This window comes from Peromyscus leucopus, chromosome 6, assembly GCF_004664715.2.
Source record: "Peromyscus leucopus breed LL Stock chromosome 6, UCI_PerLeu_2.1, whole genome shotgun sequence".
In the NCBI taxonomy this organism is placed as follows: domain Eukaryota; kingdom Metazoa; phylum Chordata; class Mammalia; order Rodentia; family Cricetidae; genus Peromyscus; species Peromyscus leucopus.
Window position 1 is genome coordinate 113,032,582 of NC_051068.1, and position 14,333 is coordinate 113,046,914.

Sequence of the window (14,333 nt, forward strand, 5' to 3'; positions counted from 1 at the left end):
GCCTTTGATCTAATCTCTGAGATTCATTTAGAGAAGTGGATTGAAGCAGGAACTTCAACTATTATCTGAGTCAGAAAGTTGCTACAGGCTTTTCTTTTCCTTTTAAACTGGGACTATTTCAATGTATTCTAGGGCCCATGCAGAGCCATGCAAGGGAGATGTCAAGTTTGCCAAACAAACGCACTTTTGACAGCATCATGATTTATCTATTGCTTTTAATTCCATTAAAGATGCCAGAGAGAAGGGAAATGGCAGTTTCAGTGTTTCCTGAACCAACACTCCTCTCTAGAATGACACTAGGTCGTAAGAGAAGGAAATCATATGAAGCATAAGCTTGATGCCAAGGTCATAGGAAGTGATTTAAATTATTATTAAAATTAATGGTAAATTTTAGTTTTGAGAGCTGTGTCAGTGTTACTCAACTCTGTCTTCAGCAGTCCCCAGAAAGGAAGGAGGGCTGGCTTGTGTAAACAGCAGCGATCTGTGTCCACATGGGCAAACAAGAATTGTCAAGTTCGTTGGTGATGGTTGCCTGGTAGTGAACCCCAGCTACTTTAAATGCATTTGTTTCATGCGAAGTGAAACATTCTAACAAAAATGAGGCAGAGTTTAACTTTCACTTAACTCACATGCCAATTTTCAGAAAAATTTAAACTAAGTTAAAATCTATAGCCTCCTTTAAAGGTTTTTTTTTTTTTTTGGCCTGAAAATTGCATTTATATACATCACAGACGTATTCTCTTCTATTATATAACTTTATCTACAAAAACATTTAAGTGGATTTGTCATTTATACTTTGGGTCTTCTCTAGACAGTGGCTTTTCACTTTTTAAAAATGGTGAAACCTTCATCTTGAATGACAATGATTTGACCCATATCCTTTGTGTGTGAGAGAGACACTGAAAGGCTCTCATACTTATCTAAAAGTAGCAATTTTTCCATGCTTTTTTTCTAATGTGCTTTATACATTTATATCTCTACGACCTCAAAATTCCAATGTGTGGTGTAAATCTAATTTTCCCTGTCATCCATTGACTTCAGCACTACTGAAAAGTCTGTGGACTTTCTCTATTTTACTTTTGTGTGTATGTGAATGTATGGGCACGTGTGTCTGTGTGTGCATTCATGTCTGTGTGTACATGTGTGTGAGCATATGTATGTCTGTTGTGCATGTGTATGCATAAATGCATGCATGTGTACACATGTCTGTGTGCATATGTGTGAGTATATGTGAATACATGTATGTGAGTGCATTACACATGTCTGTGTATATGTCTGCGTACATGTCAGTGTTTGTATGTCTGTGTGTTCATGTGTGTGAGCACATGTGAGTGCATGTGTATGTCTTCAGGTAATTTAAATTGGTCCTCCTATTTATCCCCATTGGTCAATTTGTCTAATTCTATGTCAACAACTTCCTGTATTTCTGCTTTAAAACCTCTTAGTTACAGAAAAATATCTAACACAAGGAGGCTAGCACATAACAGATAGGAATTTACTATCCTGTAGAAGCTTAAAAATCACATTTACTATACAATCATACAAGCTTAGAGTTGACTCACAAGTGGAAATTCTGATCAGCTAACAGACATATGATCATTGGGTGTAGATTTTCTGGCACACTCCATACAAGTTGTCTTTATTATTATGGTGGCTTATGTTGTCAGTTAAACAGAATCTAGAATCACCTGACAGAAGGGCCATCTAGGCTTGCCTCTGGGGGATTATTTTGATTGCTGTGATTGACATGAGAAAAATCTTAATTGTGAGTAGGATCAATCCTTGGGCAAGGAATCCTGGACTGTGTAAGACAGAGAGAACAAGCTTGGAAATAGCAAAAAAGCATTCAATGTTCTCTGTCTCTTGACTGTTGATGCCATGTGAATAGCCATTTCAGGTGCTGCTGCATTGGCTTGCCTGGCATAATATAACACACCTTGAACTGTGAGCCAGAATAAACAGTTTCTCCCTTAAGATGCTTTTGTCAAGGTATTTTATGACAGCAACAGGAAAAGAAACCAAGACCTTGGACTATTGATACTCTCGACAAAACCTGTGTGAACGGAGAACAGTCCTTGTTGAAGTTCAGAGCATCTAGCAGTGGCCTTACTGATGGCATCATTCTATAGCAACTCACATGTAGGCTTCAAGGTACTACATATGTGTGTCCATAGGCAAATGTGTATGTATATAAATATGTGTTCAATGGAGGCATAGGAAAGGAGGCAAACACAGTTATCATTTTAAATTATGCTGCTTTTCTAGTTTTTCAAAATATACCTGAAGTCAGAATGTTGGTACCTGTCGTCAGCAGCAATGTGCAGGGCTTCCTGCAGCAGTGTGCAGGATTTCCTACAGCAGGTGGGCTGGCTGGCTTTCAGACTCTGATAAAGGTGGTGAAAGGAGAGCCTGGAACCCTCCTTCCTGGTGCAAGGTTAGGCTGTTGCTGAGGACCATGTACAAATTTTTATGGTAAATTCTGTCTTGAATTTTGAATTAAAATTGTTGAATTTTAGCAGCTTGATCACAGCAAAGTCCAGAAGCAGGAAATTATTCTTGTGTGGAAACTCATCTTGATACAGCTAGATGTGACATGCAGTCTAACTCATAATGCCAACCCTAAGTTCACCAGGATCATCTCAAGGTGAGATTTTAGAAATAATTTTTGACAATATTCAAAAAAGAGAGAGAAGTAGAATCCAATAAAGACTCCTATCATAAGCCCTGAGATTGATGGGATCCCAAACCCACGGAACTGGAAATGTGCTTTCAAACATGTCTAAGTACCTACTCTCCCTAAATTAAATAAAGTTCTTAAAATGAAGACTGGTTTTGCAAATTTGTATAGCTCTCTATGAATAGATTGGACTCAGAGCATTCTGTAATTTCCTTTTATGGAAACTGTAACTTTCAAGTCAATATCAAAATCTTGAGAAAGAAAAAATAATACAGAAAACCTTTGAAAATGTCCCTGACACTGAAGAGCTCAAGTTTTTATCGGGGCTTCCTGCTCAAGGTGAAGGCATGAACAATGATAATATCTAAGGTCTGAAATGTTTTACTAGGAACAAGCGGTGACATATTGCTGTCTATAAACTTCAAAACTCCATGACACATGTAATAGGAGCTTTGTCCTTCAACAGATCATAAAACTGAGGCTTCAATACATCAACTTTGCTAAGGCTGTTTTTTCAGTAAGTGTACATGGAGCTAGAATTGGTTCTGAATTGATTCCAAAGGCCACACTATTTTTAAAAAATAAATGAGGCAGATACCCCATAAGGTAGCTGGGGTGGGCAATCATGAATTTCACAATGTCTGCTTCCAGATAACCGCAATCTTGAATGTGATATTGAGCTAAAAAATGGTCTTTGACAATGTGATTATGGCAGGGAACTTTTTAAGTTCTCATTTGGTTTCTTTGGGTTTTTGAGTTTGGGTTTCATGCTTCTCAGGCTGGTCTCAAACTTGCTGTGTAACCAAGGATGACCTTGAGCTACTGACCTTGCCTATAGCTCCCCAGTGCTGAGATTACGAATTGTGCCTGGCTATACTAAGGCTCTTTGGAGAGAGGAATCTCCTGACTTCTTGGGATGACCCACATCATCACAAGGGTCATGACACATGAAACAAGGAGGCATAAAAGAGTCAAAAAGCAGAGGCATCAGTGATTCCTCATTGAAAAGAAGGGATCAGGAGCCAAGGAATAGCTTTCTTTTTTCCACCATGTGAGCTGAGCCCCAGGGTTGAACTCAGTCATTAGTCTTGAATGCATGTGACCTGATCCACTGAGGCTCACTTTTCTCATTCTGTACATTTCTTTCTGTACCCATAAAGTTGTCATAAGTGCCACCCCCCAACTATGTACTCAGGGGGGTCTTCACCTTTCTAAGCGTTATGACCAGAGGGTAACTTCTGGAATTTGTCTACTCTTAGTAGGGAGTACCTTTTTTATTCAATTACAATATAATTATACCACTCCCTTTTTCCTCCTTCTCACTCCTCTTACTCACCTCATGGCCTCTTTTTCTTTAATTATTATAATTATATGTATTTGCGTACACATGTATATGCACATGTGTGTGCATGTGTGTATACATATATGTATATACACGCACATAATATATAGCTGCGGAGTTTGTCTAGTATTGCTCATATTATGTTTTTAGGGCTGGCCACTTGGTATTGGTTAACCGTGTAGGGAGCTCATCATTGGGGAAGACTAATTCTTCCTCTTTTGGCAGTTGTTGATTGCTTGTAGCTCTTTATCAGGGGCATGTCCCCTGAAACTTCCCCTGTCCACTTTGGCTGGTCAATTGGTATTGTCTTTGTTCAGGACAGGCTAGCCAAGCCCTACCAGACGGGGCCTCTGTATGAGTCACCTAGCTCTCACTGGGTGAGTTTCCTAGCCAGTATCTACATCTCACAAGGATCTTCTGAAGTTGACACATCAGATGACCCACAGAGACTGCACATAAAAAATACTCAAACCCAGGAGCATTCAGGAACACACAACACCATTTTGTCTCTCAGAAAACAATATACCTTGGAACCATGTCTGAGCCTCCCAGGAGGCGCCAGGAGTCCCAAAGATGCCTTTTCTGCAGGCCTGTTCTGCTTCCACGCTAAGTCCCTCTGTTCATACTGGGCCTTTGTGCATTATGCCCTTCTAAGGCATGCTTGTAAAACTGCAGGATGCTGATTTCCTTGCACATAATATAATTCTCACAATGGATATTTAAAATTTATGGCCAAATCTCCCACATGAAGGTGGTCTGGCAGGCATAATTTTTTCCTTCTGTACATAAATGACTATTAACTTGTTGGCATTTTGCAGACAGGTTTTGGTGAACTATGATATTTTGCTTAAAATCCTTCCAAGAATAATGTCAGACTTCATAATTGCCTTACCCATGATTATAGGCACAAGTCACCTCCACTCATGCTGAACAGAATCTACAGCAGCCACAGGCAGGACCATGAATGCAAAGCTCAGGGCAGGCAGCTCCTTTCTGTAAGACTTTGGGAATGGGCTTAAAAATGGACATATCAGACTATAAATATCTCAACTTGATTTGGGCAAGAACAGAAAAATGCTGTGAGAGTAGCTTTCTAAGTCTCCTACAGATTTGGAAAGAGTTGGTAGAAAGTTTACTACGAAAACAAAGCAAGCAATCAAAGCTGGATCAAGGTAATAATTAAAAAAATACATCACTTTGTATTTGGGAGCTGTTCAGAGCACAGGTAGCCAAATGCTAGACTGTTCAAATGTTCCCTCAGTCAGTACGAAGTCAGACACATCTGTAGAGCTTATGCATGCACAAACAAATGTATGCATGTCTTGGTTAGGCTGCCAACAATCCCTACTCAAGAAACGTTGCTATTCTGAGATAATGTATTTCCAGATGCTTTCAAGTTAGCATGCCCCTCTTTGTGTGCATAAGTGTGATATATGCATGTAGTTGGAGGTATATGCATCCATTTGTGTGTGCAGAAGCCAGAGGAGGATGTCATGTGTCTTGCTTTATCACTCTCCATCTAATTTCCTTGAGACACTGAACTGGAGCAGGCTGGTAGCCAGCAAACTCTTGTCTCTGCCTCCTCCATCATACTGGGGTTAAAGGTACACACAGCCACACACATCATTTAACATGTGTACCGAGGAGACAACCTCAGGTCCTCATGCTTGCTCAACAACCACTCTTATCCCTAAGCCATCTCCCCAGACCCATCATGCCTTTTCTTTATGTAATGATTCCCATAGAAATGATAATTATTAACCTGTGGGATACTTAAAATTGCTCAGCCTTTGAGGGTGACATTGTAGTGCAGTGGAAGAACATGTGTCATGCAGGTGTGAGACCTGGGGTTTGAGTTCCAACACTGCAAAAATTTTGTAAGCTTCTGAATGAAAAAACTGGTTGTATGTTCTAGGCCACTGACCTGCCCTCTGATCTACTAACCTCCACAGAGCAGAGAAGGCAGTGTAGGCAGGAGAAAACTCAGACACGTTTGTTCCCAACTACAAGGCTCAGTCAGTGCAAACAACAGGCTTGTGTGGAGAACGGCAGACCACCACACAGAATAATGAAAAAAAGAGTGAGGGATGGAGAGAAAGAAGGAAGGAGAGGGAGACAGACAAGAAGAGAGACACAGGACAGAGAATCAACCTTCAGGTTCATCGTGCAGTTCATAGTTTTTCTAAGACCTGTATCCCAAGGCCTTCTGTTGCTCTTAATTCTTGGATACCATCACATGCAGATGATTTCTAACACACATTTAACAGAGAACATACCTCCAGCCCTGCAACCTTGGGTGAGAACACTTTTCCTAGATGGGTTTTCTGTCTTCAACTATAAAAACAAGTGTTGGACTGAGCTGCTGACATGCCTCCCAACACTAACATTACATACTTACTGACTGCTTTGGCTTGCAAGGAATACTTTGCCTACAACAGCTTGGTAAGTGAGAAAACCTGCATGGAAGGTGGTGAACACCAAGGATCTCCAGCTGTTGCCAGAGGTGTCATATGTACCAGGTGTGAGGTCTGTTTCCATTATTGCTTGTCTTTCTCTTGCTTCTTAAAACTCATCTTTCACACTGTTCCTTTCTGGCACTTCTCAAGTACCAACACACACACACACACACACACACACACACACACACACACACCTTTTCATGATTAAATCAAGGTCCTGGTATGTTAATGTTTACCTTAAACTCAGAATAGGCAAGTGACAGAAGCTGAGAGTGAAAATTCTAGGGACCCAGGACACATAGACCATCAGTTCCTACTCACGAACAGGCAGAATAGGGACTCAGTCTTTGCCCACCCCCCCCCCCCAAGCCAAGCACAACAGTTCAAAGTTGTCAAGTCTGTCTTTCCTCAGACAAGACTGGACTCTGATCTTTGGAGTATTTAATCTTTAGCTCACAACAGACAGGTAAACATTTGGCTGGTAGTCATTTCTGAGATGATGTATTAACATTCTGAGAAACAAGACAGTGTATAGAGACCTGGCTTATTTAGGGGCTCAAATCACCCATTCTTTTTCATTGCATTGCTGGAGTCAGCAGCAGAGTCAGACAAAGCCCACGTAGAGGAGATACGACATGGGTTTGGAATACAAATCCTGATGGGCCCCCATTCTGCCATTTACTCCTTTTGAAAGATCTGATGATTTTGGACCTCCATCCTTCCAGAAATCACTTTCTGAAAACAGTAATTCTCCCCTACAGTGCAATCCATGGCTTCTTCCTGTTTCCAGGCTGAGGCCCCATGCTCACACATTTGTCCCTTCCCTCCACCGTGCTCTGCTCCTCTCTGTACAGCCTTCCAGAATCTTCCCTACACCCATGTCACTCTTGCCTAATGCCCTTCCAGAGCTGGCTCACGTCTTTTAACCTATTCTTCCCCCACAGCACTGAAAAAATGGTGTACACTTCCAGTCTCGATTAGGTCCCAGATTGTCTGATATATAAAACCATACAGTCTCCCAGCAGTGAGATCAAATGTCCATGCATAATAATTCAAACTTAGAAAAAATATGCATTTGAGGGTCACCAATTTCAACAACCACAACCAGGAATCTCCTCTATTCTGCTGTTTAAATAATGACAGCTTCAATAATTAAGATATTGCTAGCATGTCATATCACTGCTGCTTCCTCTTGCACCCAAAATGTGGCCCCAGCTCCAGCTGCTAATTAAATTCTGCTCTAACTCTGCTTGGGGCAACATTTAGACTTGATTTTAAGGCACATGGATTCATTAAGGTACACAGAAGGGCCAGGAGTGTTTCTTGTCAAAGCCTGCTTGCGTGATAAAGCCAGCTCTTGGAGGAGATAAGGAATGCCTTTCTGGGGCAATCCATTTCAATATCTGTCCAGCATGGGCTTCTCTGGAGATTTATTCGCATTGAGTTCCCATGATGTCACTTAAAGGTGGTGATCTGGAAAGAAAATTAGAGAGAAGTGTTTGGGGGAATTAGCCTGACAAATGATTGGCCAAGGGGTGGGGGTGGTATCTGGGGGACACAGCTCTGGCCATCCTTTCTTACATGGGCTATATGACCCATCACCAATTGCTTATAACCTTTCAGGGTTCATAAAAACTAGCCACACAAAGGCACAGGTGTACCTGATGTACCTGGAATCCAAGAGGAACAAACATTATCCTGAGTATAAAACCTCTTTGTGTATGCTTAAAGAGCACTATCTGTAAAGCTTTGAAATCTTTGTTACGTGGCCAGAAAGCAGTTGGAAGAACAACACGAGTGTTGTCTGGCTGGACGGTAACTTGAAAAAAAGACAAGCAAAGGGCAGGACGCAGGAGATGCACCAAGGAAGCCATTTTGTCTGTCGAGTTAAACAAAGGCCAAGAATCCCAGGCCTTGTCTTCCTCAGGTATGATGGGCGAAGCCGAGGGCAAGCCTTTCCAGCACTCACTCTTATTTCAAACATATTCAAGATACCTTCAGAGACACCCCTTTGCCTTGGAACTGCTTTTGGAGAGTTATTTTTCCAAGGTAGAAATGGTTGAGATGGGAATTACCGTGTGATTTCCCCAAGGCTTTGTAGATCTCTGACACAGGTAAGAATGGCTTTAAAATAACAAACCAAACCAAACAAAGAGAACACGTGATTCAACTCCAGATTCACAGTGGTTTTCTGGGAGGCAGTTCCAGACGAAGGCCAAGGCCATTCTCTTCACCCGCCAGCAGGGCTTCTGCCTATGCAGCCTCCTGCGCCCTTCCTTCAGTAATGGGTCGATTCATCTGTTCCCTCACCTTCCAGCCTTTCTCCCTTCACCCAGCAGGAACCTCTTCCCACTGTCTAAGAGCTGATTTCAATAAGAGTCGCCCAAGAGCCATTCAGCAGCATGGCCCTCCCTGGGAGAAATAGCTTCCTCCCAGTAGAGAAACAGCAAGAAACAAGGAAAGGAAAATTAAAGACTACTAAAATTTATATTACGGAAATTATACAGAGTCCAGACTTGTGAAATTTCATCAAGATGAGAACTACATAATTTTTCTTACAAGCCAAAAATAGAGTGTTCAGGAAGCCCTGCCCTGTGAGCAAATCACAGTAAAAGGCAGAGCTGGTTAGAAATGTTACCAACACTCAGGACTTCGTTCATTCACACATTGGAATGTGGTCTGCCAGTGGCCAAAGACCTGCCTCAGAAATAAGGAGGAGAAACAGATAGTATGAACAACATATACCAACCTTACTGTTTATCATCACAGTTGAAGTCAAAGTCTGTAACTGACTTACCAGCCCTCTGTGGCCTCCCTAGTCCCTCCCTTCCCTGATCTCTCCTCCTCTCGCTGCCTCCAGCTACCCTGGCCTTAGCTGTTCCTTGAACATGCCAAGCTTTCTTCTTTGCCTGGAACAACATTCTCCCACAACTCCTTGCGGCTCACTTCTGGCTCTCCCAGACTTTCAGCCTCTGCCCCATACCCTTACTAACTGCACACCACTTACTTACACCTGACCTTTTTTGGATTCGGGTGCTTTTTGGGTATTGTGTTTCCTTTCATCAGAATGCAAGCCTCAGGAACTCAGAGAGGTCTGCAGGCTGCTGCTGCATTCTGAGTGATTGAAGTGGAATGTGGTTGTTTAACTGTTCTAAAATTCAGTTGTTTAATAGAGGAACTTCTGACAAGGTGAATGAAGCGGCTGTCTGGGTGGATCACCTCCTTTCTCTGCCCCTTGCAGAAATGCATTCTGGGATAAGAACTGGTGACTTTATGCAAATGATGGCCTGCAAATGATGGCCTTTTCTACACATTCTGAGTATGAAATCAATGGGGACAGTTTCCTTACCAGATGTCACTCATAGAGGAATTCTTAGAGGAACTCAGGGCATGGTGATTTCTCTAGAGGAACAATTATACACTGTGTTTTAATTGACTGCAGGACACAAAACACTTTTCTCTCAGCTGCCTGGAAAATAATATCGCTCTAGTTCCCTAACCATGGCAAATGAGTACATTGGGCAAATGCAGGAGAGTATTGTGGTGAAAATTATCATTGTGTTAAACTTGCTAATTACACTTTGATTCAGCGGTATGTATGCACTCTCTACCTCTTTAACACGAATTTTCTAGAAGACCTTTTAGGCCTTAAAATTGCTTTGAGTCCTCAAGAACGAGGAATCTACATATCATTGCACTGGAAGAAACCACATGGACAGTCACCTCCCAGAATGTAGGCAGTCAGAGGGGGAAGTGGGAAATTAAGAAGGACAAGCATAGATTCGAGAGAGTGAAGCAATTTTGCACTCTGTGCCTTAGAACTAAACGACATCCTGGAATCTCCATCACGCCATTGAATGCAGCATTCAAGCTGGCTCCCATCCAAGCAGGGTTAGTGGGAAAAGTATTAACGCCTGCAAGGTGGTCCCACAGCAAGGTCCCTGAGGACAGAGGCTCCAGTATAGCTAGGGACTGCAGGAGGAACAGGGTTGATTCAAACTCGCCAGAGCTTGCTGGTAAGTGACAAGGCACTATATCATGTAACAAGCTGCAGCTTTAGAATGGGATATGGTGCAGGAGTGATTGAAACCCAAAGGTCCCACAGATGGACATGGAATAAGTGAGCAGGGCTGTCCTTGGAGAACATAATCTACATACCAGAACAGGCATGGGTTTGTTTGGGTCTAAGCCCATGGCAACAAAGTTTTAGCTTTGCAGCTCTCAGAACAGCTGTACTGAAGGGGCCTTGAGTAAGGGCAGCCATGGGGTTCCCCGACACCCCACTCTGAGCTCTCTTGCATTACATCTTCAAACAGTACCTAAGTGTTAAACCTTCAGTTCATTTGCACAAGACAGCTAAGAAAACAAAACAACTCCCCGGACCTCCCCACTATCCCCGCCCCACACACACTATGGCTGTGGTCAGTCTTTCCTTTTACCGGGAGTAACGCAAGTTTCAACAGTGTGGAGGTGGAAGTGGGAGAAATCAGCTTGTTAGCTCTAAGGTAGGGAAAGGCCAAAGTTATAGATCATAATTCAAAACAAAAACTAGCTTATTCCTAAAGAGAAGCCATTGTCATTGTGGGAATTTGAATGGCTGTGTATCATACAGCACAGGCCCACAGTGCTTTTCATGTTAGAACAGAAGACTTTTTCAAGGCCTTCCAGCAAAGTGGGTGACCAAATTTGGCATTCCTTCCATGATTTTCCAAATGAAAACTACCTTCACCTAGAAGCTCAAGAAGCCCGTGACCAGGTCCTCTCTGCCCGCTTGCTCAGGTGTTGGGTTCTGAAAAGGATATGTCAAGAGTTACTAATCAGTGTGGAGACCACTGAGGGAGTTTATAGAGAAGTGCCTGCATTAGGGTATCCATTGCTGCGATAAAATGCCACAACCAAAAGCAACTTGCGGAAGAAAGGGCTGGTTTTAGCTTACAGTTCCACACCCCAGTCCATCACCGAGGGAAGTCAGGACAGGAACCTGCATGAGGGAACTGACACAGGGGCCATGGTGGAAAACTACCTAAGGCTTGCTTCTCACGGCTTGCTCAGTCTTTCCTGTGGTGCCCAGGTATACTAGCCCAGGGATGGCACCGCCCACAGTGAGCTGGACCCTCCCACATCAGGCACCAATCAAGAAAAGTCATTGCAGGTTTGCCCACAAGCCAATCTACTGAGGGGCGGGCATTTTCTCAATTGAGATCTCCTCTTCCAAAATGACTCTGGCTTATGTAAAGCTAACAGAGCCAGCACAAGAAGAAAGCACTGGTCAGAACTGGTAAAGTGCCACGTCTAGAGCAAGAGAAATACCTGGCAGCCTGCAGAATTTATCACTTTGGCTTTCACTGGAGATGCCGATGTATAGGGACAGTCGTAAAAGGTTGGGGAGGTTAACAGTCCTTAAAAATGGTGGGGGAAACAATGCCATTTGAGATTTAACCAAATTCTAAACCCTTCTTTGGGTTCATGGCCATTGCAGGCATTTGGAGTTCTGGTTCAAGCAAATCTGGTCTGTCACCTCTTTCATCCCTCACCCCCAGACTGCCATAAAACTCTTCAAAGAAAATCATGGGGAAAAAAAAAACTTGTGAAATTCCCAATGTAGATTATATTTTTCTAAGCATCTAACTTTCAGAAGTCTAGTGTGAATTCTCTGATTTTAGTAGACACAAAGGAAAGAGATATTAGTCACCACCCGCAGGCTAGGAAGGGGCTCACTGTGTTGTTTCATGATGCTCAAGCCCTCTGTGGTGTCAGAGCAGGTCACCTGGGCCTTGTTAGAAACACAATTCTATGCACCCTGCTCCCCATCCCCACACCTACTAAATCAGGCTGTTTGGAGAGGTGCCCCAGCCTCTCATGGAAAAAGAGTTGTGGTGAGAAGGGATGATCTACATGAACTTACTAGAGGGCTTCGCAAGGAGCTGGTTCAGGCTGCTGATATGCTTCACGGCTAAAGAGGCAGATTCTATCTTGCTCCAGACCTACTACCTCAGAAAGTCTGGGGTTCAGGCTAGCAATGCCTCCAGCAGCTTTGAGTGCACTCTACAGCTTGAGAACCACTGGTCTAAGACATGAAGATCAGCATGGCAAAGGACAGATGCTCTATAAGAGAGGAAGGACAAACTTTCCCAAACTGCATTATGTAGAATAGGTGTTCTTGAGGTTGTATGGTGGCTCAGCCAGCAAAGGAACTGCTTTAGGCAAGACTAACAACCTGAGTGACATTCAGAGTCTCATATCTACAAAGTGGCAGGGGAGAAAGGACTCCAAAGAGTTGTACTTTGCCCGTGGACCGTGGCACTCGTGCATGTGTGCACATGCACACACACACATACACACTTAACTAATTAATTAAAGAAAAAGAAGAAAAGGCGTTAATTAAGTAAAGTAATGCATGGTCATACTTTGGCAAATCTATATTACAACTATTAATCATTTTAAGTTAGTGGCAAAACTATGCAGCTGATGTGTACATCATGAATCTCCAAGGTAGATGGTTGATAGTAACATGAAATTTATGCAGGGATCACTAAATTCAATTACAGTCTTTCCACGTAGTCCATAAGGGTATTTCCTGAATGAATGACTAGATCTTTTGTTTTATGTTTAATGTCTCTTTGTCTCCTAGTAGACAGGGCTTCGTGGGTTTCTTGGTGTTTTAGAGAAACACCACTTCACTTAAATGCCATCATCTTTGTTGAGCACTGGCAATCTCTACGCCAAGGGGACATGAGTGAGGGAATGCAGCCTCAACCAGCTCTGTCACTCTCCCAAGGTCCCAAGTTTACTAAACAAGAGAGGATCAGTTTAAAAAACAAACAAAAAACCTCAATCGACTGGCACTTGGGAAGTCTCCAACATCACTCTGGAAATTTTAGAGAGCCGAAATAATGATTATTCACTAGATGATTCTAGGTTGAGAATTTCATGGGTTTGAGTGGAGACACTGATAAGCAGTTTGGTTGGGGTTGCAGACTGGGGAGCCCAGCAGGCAGTGCTGGCCCCAGGGCAGTGCTGAGGGCAGAGCAGAGCCAGGGGACAAGAGCATTTGGAGAGGCCCATCTCCGCAGGCAGTTTTCTTCCGTTGTGTCCTTTCTCCTTCCTCTTCGCTTCCAAAGTGCTCAGCATCTCTGTTATGTACAATTTGGTCGATAATTTTAAAAACCAACAATGATTCAAACTGTTGGCCAGGCTATGGGAGACGTATGTATAAGTTCCACCTGAGTGAAGTCAACATTCACAATGCCAGTGCCATGTTCTTCTAAGATCTTCTCCCACTAAGCGTAGGATGTGTATATTTAGGCATAATTGCTATATTCCATCATTACTGGTTATTGATTTCACTTTAACAATAGTTTAAGCTGGTCTCAATCATATTCCAGTGGCTCCTCATCATACTGCTGTATGAGATTTATTAGTTGAACGAGTAAATTTTATTACAATCCTTTCAATAGTCCACAGTGGTGCAGCTAATGAGAAATTGTCCTAGTTCAAGTGAATAAACCCACCTAAGATCTTGCAGCAGTTTTAACTAAATGCAGTGGGCCATGAACTGAAAGTAGGAGGGAGTCATGGTGGGAAGGGGAAGGAATGAGAAAACAATGTGGGGTATTACAGCATGTGTGTGTGTGTGTGTGTGTGTGTGTGTGTGTGTGTGTGTTTGTTTGTGTGTGTATGAAATTGTGAGAAAATAACTTATAAAACAATTCATCAGGGCATGGGTGGTGTACACCTATAATCCCAGAACTCAGGATTGTAGAGGCAAGAGGATCATAAATTCAAGGCCATCTTTGGTTACATAGCAAGTCTGAGGCTAGGTGGAATTACACAAGTCCCTGTCTTAAAAATCAAA